Below are 13,383 nucleotides of genomic sequence, written 5' to 3' on the forward strand. Positions count from 1 at the left end.
TCACGGCCTGAAGTACCTTAGCCCAAGCATGCATAGGGTCATGTCTAAAAATACAGCACATATTTTTCTAAAGGTAGCTTTTTATGAAATATACAATAGAACACCAGAGATATTAACTTCATTGTTATGGGCCAGTCAAAGAATGAACACATAGACAATTACACATTTTCAAGTTCCTTAGTATAGAATGTACTTTCTTTTCATCTAAAGTGAGTGGTAAATGGACATTAGTTACTATTTCCACTGACAACTGAAAATATCCCTCTCCCTCTATAACTGCATGCCACTGTAGGTCCATGAAGTTGGGGGCAAATTTCCAAGGGAGGCAAAATAAAAGAAAAAACAACAATGCCTTCGTTGTACATCGCTCTGGATAAGATCGTCTGCTAAGTGCCTGTAATGTAATGTAATGCCTTCTTATGTACAGTGTCCTCCTACATAAGACTTGGTCAATAACTTTTGGTTTCTTTAATTAACCCACATATACTCTTTATGACATTTCAGCATAAAAGATAATAGTCAGTTGTAGTTGGTTATGCTGCTTCTTTTTGAAAGCCTTGCTTGCTTAATTATAATTTATTAACTTTGGAAAATAATTTTAGCTATAAAATGAGAGTCTGCTTAAAATAATAAGGCTGCAGTAATGCAAGCCAAATGAATTATTCAGATTGATGGGTTCAGGGATGGTGATGTATGCAGTGTGCAGTGTGTTTGAGGCGCAGACTGGGGTGACCATCTGTGCAATTCCTGCTGGGAGAAGCAGTAGAGCCCCAAATGTGCCCGACAACAGTGGTTCCTAAACTCAGTCATAATCCCATATTTGTAAACCATCTCCGTAGGAGTGGTCATCTCAGATCAGATTCATATTGTCTTCTCCAAAATGAGCTAAATGGCAAAACTGATCCCAGCTCAGTGCTCCGACTCGGACATACAAATATAGGGATTGTGCTGTCATTGGGATGGAACCAGCTGGGATGGGGCCAGCTTCTGGTTTTCAACCACCGCACCTGATATAATGTCGATGATTGTTGTTCAAAATTGGCCTCTTAATTTTTGACAGACAAAACAAAAATACTAGTCATAGTGTATTGATGTTAGTGATGTGCATTATATAAAAAATATGATGATAAATATGATCTCTGCATTATATTAAAAGTTATCGTAAAAAGTGCGCAGGATTGGGAAAGGGAAAGATAAGCTGAATTCTAAGCAGAGTTTCTACGGAACGCTGACGGCAGAAAGTTACGAGAACATGTTTAGCTATTTTTGATTGAAATCCTTTATTAGGAATAACCCCTTGAGATGTAGCATCTCATTTTCAAGGGGGTCCTCAGCGACAGTAATACAATGTAAAAATGATTATGCCAGAGATTAAAAATATACAAATAAATTGAGTGCATTAATACAGTAGGAGAGGACCTAGTTTAAGAAAAGAACATCTGCACAGTGCTCCTGCTTTCAGTATGAATGGCACCTGGAAATTGTTTAAGAACCGTAAAATAATTAACAGCTCCAAATATGTGGCAGTTCTTAAATTATTAGCCCATGCTAAGTACGTTTCATAAATTAAAGGGGTTTAATGCAAACAAAAAAGGGTGCGATATAGACAAAGCTGTGAAATGTAGCACCTCCTCTGTCTCCCTGTCTTAGCCTGCGTCACGCGTTTCAAAATGGCGGCTGTTTTCAGCGCCGGCTTCTCGTCGTCGCCCTCACCGAGAGTGTTCACATTAGCGCAAAGCTAACCGTCTTTTGCCCTGAATGCTTTCACGTGGAGGCACATGCTCGGGAAGTGCTATGCTGAAGGACAGGGCTAATTCCCCTCCCTGCTGGAGCTCGACAGGTGTCACAGGGCACTGCTAACCTTAGCTAAGGGGACACGCTATCCTCCACTCAGCATTGCGGTCATGTTTGCAGCAGGTGCACAAGAGCGACGGAAATGGTAATCGGCGGCAAGCCCGGAATGCGTGATTATAACGTGCCATTCTAAAATAAAAATGTTACATTGGCCTGTCTAGAAGAACCTTCGATAGTAGTTTAAGTTAGGTGCCTCCATAGAGGATATGTACTAAGCGGTGAGGGTAAATAAATGGACATTTCTATGCTATTAAGGCGTATAGTGAGCGTGCTCATTTGATTCTCTTTCCCTCAGCAGCTCCCAATTGTGCACAATTACAGTCTGCTAAATCTGACTGCCTGTATCCTGCTGGTTACTGGAGTGACTGCTTCACTTGTAATGAAAGACAGTGAGCAGAAACTGGGTTGAAAGATGCCTTGAAATGATGTTAGAGCCTCAGCTACAGTATTTAATCACCGGCTAGGCCTCACCCAGCATCCGACTACCCATCATGCATTTCTCATAACCCAAATCTGTCACACTCTTTTATCAAACAAGAAAAAAGCCCTGAACTATGACCACTATATGGGAATTGGGAAAACAAAATATTTGCATACCACAGAACCTTCATTTTGTGCTCCTCCGGGACATTTACCTTTTTTTCATTGCTATCTTTTAGCCAAAAATACAGGCACATACCTTCACCACAAGCATGCTTCTGGCAGGGCTTTAAACTGAACTAATACTAGTCCCTTTTTGCTGGTTAGAAGGCCGTCTACAGCCAAACACACTAGGTAGAGAGAGTATGGAATAAAACATGCTTGTTTTACAGTATATCAGTCAATATTTAATTTAAACTCAAACTCGAGTGCTGGAAGGCCACAGTATCTGCTGGATTTTGTTTCAGCATGTTAAGATACTGTTTGGCTAAAGAGTCACACTACTTTTAAATAAAGGCTTTTTTTTTTTTAAAGGAAGCCAATTTTTAAAAATAAAACACTACACATTGTGGCCCTCCAAGAGCCGAGTTTGAGGTCACTGATTTTACATTTTCCCTGTTACCGATAGTTTCTGAGACACCTTGTGATTAGGGTTGCCAGATTTAGAATTTGTCAAAATGGACCACATGCTGGAAGCATAATCACGCACGAGGTCGGGAGCTGTCAGGCTGTTCGACCGTCAATTACTTAGACCATTACATTGTCTGGTCAAGACCACACCGCGGACCTGTACAAATAATTTGACAACCGTCCGGAACACTGGACGTCTGGCAACCACACTTATAATACAACAAGTTACAGTTGTTGATACATGATGTCCAATGTCTACCGGCTAAGGGGATGCCACATTTCACTGTAAAATGGTAATTTGAGGTGGAGAATGTGAAGATGTTTGTCTGGGACAGTTTGTCAGGGATGTTTTTGTATCTGTCCCATTCTCCCTCACTGTCTGGGCTAGTGGTGGAAGGAATAGGAAAATACAGGGTTCTCTTGTTTTCGAGCACATGAAGCTCAGATGGCCTAAACAATTCCCGGTTTGTGATCATGCCCTATTTAATTGAAAAGCTGCTGCTTGCACAATGTCCCCAGACCTCGGTACAGAAAGGAATAAAGAACATGCATTGGTGTCTTTGTTTGATTTCCCGGAAGCGTAATGCTCAAACTGTTGGCAGAGGACCACACATCCGTAAATCCCATTGCATTCTTGCTCAAAGAGAGCTGGTCTTTGACAAATCTCAGATTTAGCATTTGTTTACAGACGTGGCAGAATGTGTCATCTTTCATTACATTGCTTTACATAAAATTGCATTTTGGATTTGAATAGCAGAGATCCCATCCCACTAGTATTTGCACACAATCCTTTTCTCTGTTGCAAGCCATCTCTCCATGGCCTGTTCTGGCTCACTGGCCAGTCTGCAATTTTAGATACCCAGAAGCCTGCACTGGATTTGAACTGGGCCAAAAGCTGCCTCCAAATAACACGCACACACACACACACACACACCTAGAATATATGATACAGAGTCCACACACACAGTATATATATATACATTTCAGAAAATGTACATAATATGTGTGCATGCGCGTGTGTAATGTACATGTTAGTGCATAATTAGTACTTACTGTATGAAGCACCATTGCTTTGCATGGCTGCTGTGAGCATGTCGGTGTTCACTAATGTTCTCTGTGAAGTGAATGGTAGGAGCAACAGATGCCAAAGCATAGCAACAGAGACACTTCCGTTGCCAGGCGTGAATAATAAAGTGCCATGATTAAGTATTCCACCCGCAAGCAAATGGTTTGAGCATTTTTTACACAAATTATCTATAAGCTATGAGTCACCATGAAGGGAAGGAAATCGAAGTCAGGGTGAAATCCATCGCGAGAATAACACTTTAACACAGGGCTCCCCAATTTTATCCCAATTCAAAAATAAAACACCTGAATCGACTAATCAATGTCTTGAATGAACACCATGATTGGTTCATTACTTCAATAAGCTGCTGTAGTGCTGGGCTTAAGAACCTGCACCCACAGGGACTCTTCTCAGATTAGGAATTGGAACACCTGCTCTACCATTTTGTGATGGTCTGTTTTATTGCCCTTGTCGATTATGTTTTTTTGGCAAAGCATTTTCATCCAAATTCCTCGGCTACCAAAATAGTTTTATAAAAGCATTGACAGTGGCAAAGCTGTTAGACATCAAGAGCTGTAGAAACTATTCTCAGTTTATTTATAATTTTACTTATTCCTCTGTTATTTCAGGGCATTTACAGAAAGCATTTAATACTACGTCACAACATCCCACACTCTAGAACTTTATCACCGCTTAATTATTGCTTTTCAGTTCTGGTAAAATCTCTGTTGTAGCATGTGTGTGTGTGCGTGTGTGTGTGTGTGTGTGTGTGTGATGTGTGTGTGTGTTAGATCACTTGAACAGTCCCCCCACAATTAGCATATCAAGTAAATGTCACAAGAAGCAAAAACAGAAATAGCTCATGTGATGCAGGCTTGGCAAAATGAGCATGCATACTACACAGTATGTGCGTGTTTGTCCATCTGTGCATGTGTATGCAATGTTTGGGCATGTGCTTTATGTGCATTTTTCTCAATGTGTGTGTGCATATGTGTGCTGCGTGCTTGTACTTGTCCGGTTGAATGTGTGTGCTTGTACATCTATTTGTTCATTGTGTGTGTGTGTGGTTGGGTGGGTGGGTGGGTGTGAGTGTGTGTGTGTGTTTCAGTGTGTGCTTGTATGTGTGTGTGCCCATTTGTGTGTGTATGCGTATGTGTGTGTGTGTATGTGCATTCATTTGTGTGTGTGTCCATTTGTATGTGAGTATGTCTGTATATGCTCTTATCTTCTCCATGACAACTATCCTCTGATCTTGGTGCCAGTAGGGGGGGAGAGTATATTTTTATCTGAGCATATAAAATATGGAGTAGTCATGTCAGTGTAAATATTTTTGGGATTAACTTTCTTCTTATTTGTCCATGTTTTTTAAGGTTATACATATACGCAATTCTTATATTGTAAAATGTACTCAAGGAAGTTGATTTCTTGGTAGGTATAGCCTTCAATTCACCGTTTCAATGCTCCCTGTTAGAATAGTTTTTTTAAATGGCAAATAGTTTTTGTTTGTTGCTGTAAGTCAAACAAGCATCAACACTGAATTCTGGGAACAACTACAGGACATTGAATTACGGGATGATGTAGTACTAGAAATTTCACAATAACCTCAAGGCCCCAGGCCCCAGTGGCTATATCCAAGAATATTAAAAAATATTTATATTAATAGTATTGATTATTTACAAGCCGCAAAAACATATTTAATGTGATTGCTAAAACTGGTGTATAATAATAATAATAATAATAATAATAATAATAATCATCATCATCATCATCATTATTATTCTATCTTAAAATATATATTAAAATGTTTTTTGGCTTGTAAAAAGTCACAATCCTTTGACTTGTAGTTGTATTTCTGTGTACTATTCAGACAATCCACACCTGAAAAGATTTTAAAAATTTAAAATATTCAATAATTCACACCGCACCACCCACAGTGGACAAGTGAAAGATTTGAAGCTGTCTTTAAATATTTCATCATGGCATTCTCTTAATTCATACCTGTTTTCAAGCAATGCTTTTTTCAGCAATACTTGTTAATATAGCACCAGCAACTGTGACTGGTTTTGAATTATAATAGATTTTATTGATTTAATTGCAGTTATGATATTGATATTGATAAGCTAAAACCAAAGTGCTTGAGGCTGGACTGAATCTCCGAAAAGGCCTAAATTAGTTTAATTTTAACGGTAATCTGTTTGGGTGGAGTAAAGCTTATATTTTTAACGTTTGTTCCAAGTCTGCTGGTAAAAGCTAATGACAAATAAGCATTCTTCCGCCAGCCATCTTGCATTAATCACACACGTCTTGTTAAAGGAGGCAGAGAAGGTTACCGTGGATACTTGCTCAGGCAGATGCCATGGAGACCGAGTGTACTGACGCAATAAAAAACAGAGATAGGGAGAGGAGCGAGAGAGACACACAGATAAACAAATAGATCGACTGACGGATCAATCAATCTGCGCTAGTTCACTATGATAGTTAAATTATTTGCCCTGCATTATTCATATTGCTATATTCTATAACAAAACGTTGCTAGCTGCGACATTTCAGCTCTCATTCCTTTGGCTTGGCAGTGACATCACTAAAGTAAATGCACGTTACATTAAACTTAACATCCCATATGAAGGCACTCAAGTGTAAAAGACAAATAGGAAAAGAGAGAGAGAGGGAGAGAGAGAGAGTAGTTGCCTCTTTCCAGGTGAGAGGAATGTAGCCACTATCAGCCACAATTTTATAGACTGTTTTGGTCTGGGATTAAGAGATTTAGCTTGATGGCAGATGCCTTCCAGAATCCACAGGTCATTTCGACCGGCTCTAGTTCACTTAATAAAATAGCCTCTTGAGAAGAAAGGGGCACTACTGCAATCGTGTATCAGATTCCTCCAAAGCCGCTTCCATAGCATAACATATTGATGTTATGTTATCATGGATAGCTTCTGGCAAGTCTGCTAGTTGCATCTGCTCACACTGCATTTCATGTCTATTTAGAATGGCAACATAATTTTTTGGCAGGCTAATTTATCATTTGTCCTCATTTGTTGGCTTTGCCGTTGCAGGTAACTTTTCCCCTCCCGAGGGCCTCTGAGATCAAACATTTTAGCATTGCCTTTACCATTGGAAACAGCTCAACAAATAAGGTGCAGTGTGCGCTAATGAAAATCATTGCTTTTGTGCGTTGAGGAACAGGGAATTGAGCATTAGTTAGTAATGAATTGCCTTCTCAGCCACCGCCCCGTTCCATGATCGGTTCTGATAGCTACTTAGCCCCCCCATCCGCAAAAGGCAATAGCCATAGCAAGCACATTTCTGTCTGATCAACCGTTTGGTCCCCTTTCTTCTGTTTTGTGAAGTCTTTCTTTCCTTTCTTTATCAGCCGACTTGTTCAACCATGCAATCCATTGTTGTGCGATCAAATCCTGTCACACGTGGTGACAAATGCCTTGTAGGCATTTATTAGTCATCATTTGCCTCTCAAAAGCTGAACGACATCTTCTACATTCACATGCTTAGATTTACTGTCAGAGGTGGGCGAGGATTCTGTCATATACATCAACAGGCACAGAGAAAAGAACACCAGCGCTATTTAATGCAACTGCAGCATGTGCAGTTAAAAGTAAACCTTGGTCTCGACCAAATATAACAGACTTTTGCATGTGAAATTGAGCAAGTGTTGACTTTAAAAAAACAATTTTCACAAAATGAGCGCGGCTGTCACTGAAATCCAAGCAGCGCGTTAAAATGGGGCAGCATTTATTCTCAGATAACAAAGCCTTTCTGCATTTAGAATGAGCTGAGCTGTGAGACAGTTTGTGCTATTGAGACCATCCTTTAGTAAGAGGGGACTGATGCTGGAGAAAAGACTGCATAAAATGTGAATGTCAGTTACAGTCGCCGTTACTGTATCTCTAGTAGTTCCGTGTAAAGGAACACAGCCAAGCAAGGGAGGTATGTCTGCTCCATATCAATCTAATCGCATTTAAGCTAGCTTTAGTTCAATCTTCTAGCTAGCTGCCTAATTCTATTTAGCAAATGTACAGTGTTGAGTAAAATAGTTTTTCCATCTATTTTACACTTGGTTTAAAGCGTTGACCGGCTCTCTTGCGCTACTGTATGGCCTGTAGAGTGGACAATGTTCACAGGCTCTGCTCATGTGTGGCCTGTCGCAGGTAAAGCAGTCTGTAAAATGCATGTAACTTCCGTTCTGTAGTCAGTCCTGTGACCTGTAGGGTGTAAAACATTCACTGGCACTCCTCTAGTACTGTGTGACCTGTAAGGTGTAAAACATTCACTGGCACTCCTCTAGTACTGTGTGACCTGTAATGTGTAAAACATTCACTGGCACTCCTCTAGTACTGTGTGACCTGTCAGGTGTAAAACATTCACTGGCACTCCTCTAGTACTGTGTGGTCTGTACGGTGTAAAACATTCACTGGCACTCCTCTAGTACTGTGTGGTCTGTAGGGTGTAAAACATTCACTGGCACTCCTCTAGTACTGTGTGACCTGTCAGGTGTAAAACATTCACTGGCACTCCTCTAGTACTGTGTGACCTGTAAGGTGTAAAACATTCACTGGCACTCCTCTAGTACTGTGTTTTCTGTAGGGTGTAAAACATTCACTGGCACTCCTCTAGTACTGTGTGGCCTGTACGGTGTAAAAGGCTTGCAGGTGGGTGTACTCACATCAAACAATCTGAATTTGTTCCTTTCAGAAATGTTGTAAATGTATGGAGCTATCTGGCTAGATACGATTACCTGCTAGCAAGCTAATGTTTGGCCACATCAGTAAATCATGTTGATTTGTGAATACGATGCTGTGTACATGGTTAGCTAATCAATTCTTCATGTCACTTGCGGTTACAAAGAGGCAATTATCAATGAGCGAGTTGAAATATTGTTTTAAAGAAAGAAAATGAAGACTGGAAGAAGTCTGGCCCTATAATCTATTGCTAACTTAACCGTAGTCCACAGTTTTGATGATGCCAGCACCCAGATTATCAGTTGACATGGGTGAGAGATGTGCATCTTTGTTCAGTGTAGGAAATGGTCTCTATCTGTGGGTGTGGGTTGCATAGTAACAGTGACAGTGTGGAAATACATTGTTGATCACTAAATAGAAGAAAAACTTGGAAAAACATAAAACATGGGGGAAATATTCACACTTTTATATAATAATAACAACACTCAATATGATAACACTTTGCAAGCTGGTTTTGATCCACAGTTTTCCAGATACATGACTGTGAGTTTTTCCTTGTCTAGTGACATACTGTATGTCTGGGTGCTTCTGAGGTTTATTAAAAGTTTGGTTGTATCTCTGTCAACCACAGGTGAGAGGATGAATTAGGTATTAGCTTGCTATTTAGATGTATACAGGTCATCTTTCCTGTCTGTTAAAAGTGAACAATGATGGATGATTTCCTTCAGTACTCAAGCTTTGTTTTCATCCTATTCTCACTTGATTTTGAGTTTGGCCTGTAGAGTGTAAAATATGCACTGGCCCTCCTGCAGTACTGTGTGGTCTGCAGGGTGTAAAGGGCTTGCAGGTGAGTGTGTTCACACCTGGTACAGTTAACCTTCATATTATGTTCGGGGTCTATTTGACCCCATTAACCAATTAAGCTCTTTTTTATTTTTGATACTATATGATTTTCTCAATTTCTAATTTGGTGGGATTATACAGTTAGATACAGAAATAGACATAATGCTATGTTTTCAAAAGTCATGCGTACAAACAAAATTTGCATACAAAGGGGTTACGTGTGGTTAGCTTTACCCTCTGTAGCTGTATTAAATATAAGACAGCAAATATAGAGCCATTTTTATTTTTATCTCATATTCCCAAACCTAAAAGTCTTAACATAATATGAGGGTTAAGGGTAGTGTAACTGTGACTTGAGATGCACAGGGCAGATGCCAAGAGTGAGTGAATGCACATACACTGTAACAGCTGGGGTCCTTGCCAATATAGCTTGGATATCCTGCAGATGCATTTAAGAAAGACTGATGCTTGCTTAGACAAAGTGCCTGACAGTGAAAGTAAATCAAAGACAGTATTGGACCTTTTACCCTTGCCAGATCTGAGTGAATTTATGTGGACAGTGCCCTTTCTGTATGATTCCACTGAATGTATGGGCTACTGATACTGAGTCGTTCAAAGGTTTTTCCAGTTGTGTGGCAACTCGTCTGTGTGCCATAATATAGGTCGTATTCAATTTATTATGAGCCAAGAAAAACACATCGTAACCACTGTTCAGCTGCTTGGTAGCCTGGTTCGCCCCCCACTTCTGCCCTAGTCCTACAGAGAAGTCATTATTGTTGATGGTAATAATGGTGTACTTTGAACTATATGATAAGCGGATATAGACACGGCGATTGAATAAAACGAGCGGAAACTTACTTGGCAGGTTGCAGGTTTCTATTCTTTTAAATTTTTTACAGTTTTGGGAAAGATCAGATACAACCTAGTTTTATTAAAATAGGGGAATTATTTATATAGTGTTTATTTATATCGCCCAGCATCGAGTATCTTACGGGACAGAGAAGGAGAAACAACAGGCTGTAGTTCGTAGTTTGGCTATAGGCTATCCCGGATTGTGAGAGTGATGTAGAGAGAGGGCTTGTTTTTTTCCGTCTGTGGAGGTAAGCTGCCAGCTTGCGGTGCCACACGGACGAGAGAACTGGAGTGAGATGCGTCGTGGTGGTTGCGATGATACGGAGGCGATGTGAAAATGGACAACCGTGTAAAAAACTAACATTGGCAGAAGGGAGAAGTCAAGCTTTAATAATCTATTTTGAAGGTAAATAACATTCGACGTCGGTTACTGTAGATATGCGCGGTATTTGGCGTGTTTGTTTCTCATGCTTTATGTGTTCAGTGTTCATAGTTTCTTATGTTTTATGTTTAGATTTTATTGAGTATCGTGGTATTTTACGTTTGAAAGATTACATGGAACATACATTTTCGCAATTGAGTTGTACTGATAAAAAAAAAAAAACTGCGCGGGTTGCTGGTATTCGTTGACTCATGCAATAGGTTAAAACAACACACCAGTATACGCTGCAAAAAAAGAATGATGCTCCGGAGCGTACTTTTTACTGAAAGAAGCGGCTGTTATGGACGACGATTGGAGACAGCTGTTCTATGTTTGCGTAATGCATGTTTTTTTATTGTAGTTCTTATTTTTGGGACGCCTCGCGGGCGCGCACGAGCGTCAGTAGCCTATGTGTTTTATATCTGTGAACCCATTGTGCTTGTGCGGGTGGAGTGACAGTTTACAACCACTCATTGAGTATTGACTGTCCTGGATTCACACACGGACTCTGGATTGGCATTTGAACAAACTAGCAGTGGACTAACGACTAATTTAAGTAACTGGATCCCCGTTTTGAGGGGGCAACATTTCTGATCTGAGAAAATTATAAACACTAGTATCACTGAATATAATGCTCTCATGGACCATTCCATGGAAAACAGATAATGTGTGGCACTAGAGAGGGCTGTTGAAACAGGCCTATAATTATACTGATGGAATACCAACACCATCCAGGGCATGGTCAGAAGGATTTTCTAAAATGTGAACACAGTGTAATAAATTGTGGCAGGAAAGATTTATGTCAATGCCTGCGGAATGAAGGCTTTTTAAACCATTATATCAATTGTATAGATATGTAGCAATCTTGAGGAAAGTGGCTGGCTGAGCACTAGATGCATCATCGGAAAATCTCTGCTCATGTTGAATTACATAAAAAAGAGGCTGGATCCGTAAAAAAGAAGCTTCTCTCACATACGCCCACACTGAAACTGTAAAGCACAAAAGAGGCTGTGAAGTTGATGCAAAACATAAAAAAGAGATTTTTTTTTTAACCTTCAGCCTGAACAAACAACACATAGCATTGTCACATTGTCGATGGCACATATCTCTGTTGTGTTTCCTCATGGGTTGTACACACATGCTACTTTACTGGAAAATAGGGAAAGAGGGTTTGGTCTTAATGTTACAAAATAGTTAGGCCTACCTATTTTCCGATTACAGATAATAAATGTGCTACTTTTGTTTAAATGGCTGAAGACTCATTTTATAATTATGTTTTTGTGTGACTTCCAAGGCCATTATGGCAAACAACATAAAGTGAAAATGACAATCCAAATTACAATTCAATGACAATTACAATCAAGTGATTTCAGTGACAGTGACAGTCCCAAAGCTAACCACTACACTACCCACCAGTGGTGGCCACACAATGGGGTGCCAAGGACACCTCCCCATCCTCGATCTGTCAGTGTGTAAAAAATGTTTTCATGAAAATATTTGTAATATTCAACACTGACTTTTCTGTCAGTAAATCGTGCTCATAAAGACATCATATTTAAAGTCGTTTTCTTCCTATTTTCTCGCATATTTGTCAGTTTTGGCTGGGCATCTGCAGTTGCACACCGGGGACTGGGGTTCGATTCTCGGTCCTGCCAAAAAGCCAAGTTTGGCCGGCTCACGTGGAGCAGCATAATTGGCTTGCTGCTCCAGAGGGAGGGACTTGGCAGGGTTAGTAGATCGCCGCACAAAAACAAGCACCTCGGGCGCCTCGGAATCACCTGATAAATCTGATAAAAAATAAATAAAATAAAAAGTTTTGGCTGGGCATGCCTCTTGCTTCCGGACGTGGGATGCACTTGGAGTGCGTCCACATGGGGGTTCAATTGGAAGGGCTTGCTTTCTCTTTTGGGTGACGTATTTTTGCCATGCTGATTGGCTGCTGCCAGAAACCCGGCGGGTTTTAGCGTCCCAGGGCGATAGATATGCTATGTCCAGAGAACCTTTGGAACCTAGTAACTCCACTTATTTAAAGTAATTCAACCTGATTACAAAATCCATCCATCGGGATAGTACTGTATTTTGCTTGGTTATGTTTCCTTTTATTTTGTTGAAACTGACCTCAGTGAATTTTAAATCTCCATGCAAGTTATTTTGGATTAGGCAGCCATTTTGGTTTTTCAGCCTTTTGGGACTGGAGGTGTTTCCATTAGCCATTTCCATTAGCCATTTCCGTTACCTGTATTGTTTCATTTCCCTTTCTCTTATTCCCCATTCAAGGGGTTGCCTGGACATCAGTTGGATAAGTTAATTGAGTCCAACCCGGAACAGCTGTTCTTAAGCCTACTTCAGTCCATGTTCCTGTTTTGAAAGGGTTCCAGGTTTTACTCAGTGAATTTATGAAGCCCATGCAGTAATCCTGCTTTGTGATATACCCCATTACATTACATTACATTACATTATTGGCATTTGGCAGACACTCTTATCCAGAGCGACGTACAACAAAGTGCATACCCATAACCAGGGATAAGTTCGCTGAAAGACCCTAGAGGGAAGTACAATTTCAACTGCTACCTGCACAACAAAGATAAGGACAAGGGCCT

The 13,383-nt window shown here is 40.3% G+C and overlaps 1 protein-coding gene across 4 annotated transcripts in view; it reads left to right on the plus strand.

Moving 5' to 3' along the window:
* The window catches only part of LOC133138627 (prickle-like protein 2), a 49,994-nt gene that overhangs the window by 14,982 nt on the left and 21,629 nt on the right, over positions 1-13,383 (plus strand). Inside the window, exon 1 of one of the 4 annotated variants that reach the window (XM_061257539.1) lies at positions 10,638-10,768. The exons of 2 other annotated variants lie outside the window; for them this stretch is intronic. The gene's annotated coding sequence lies outside the window, so the exon portion shown is untranslated. Of the gene's footprint in view, positions 1-10,637; positions 10,769-13,383 lie in introns of those variants that run through there. One more of the 4 variants, XM_061257537.1, reaches the window with a different exon arrangement.

The sequence above is a fragment of the Conger conger genome, chromosome 10 (genome assembly GCF_963514075.1).
Source record: "Conger conger chromosome 10, fConCon1.1, whole genome shotgun sequence".
In the NCBI taxonomy this organism is placed as follows: domain Eukaryota; kingdom Metazoa; phylum Chordata; class Actinopteri; order Anguilliformes; family Congridae; genus Conger; species Conger conger.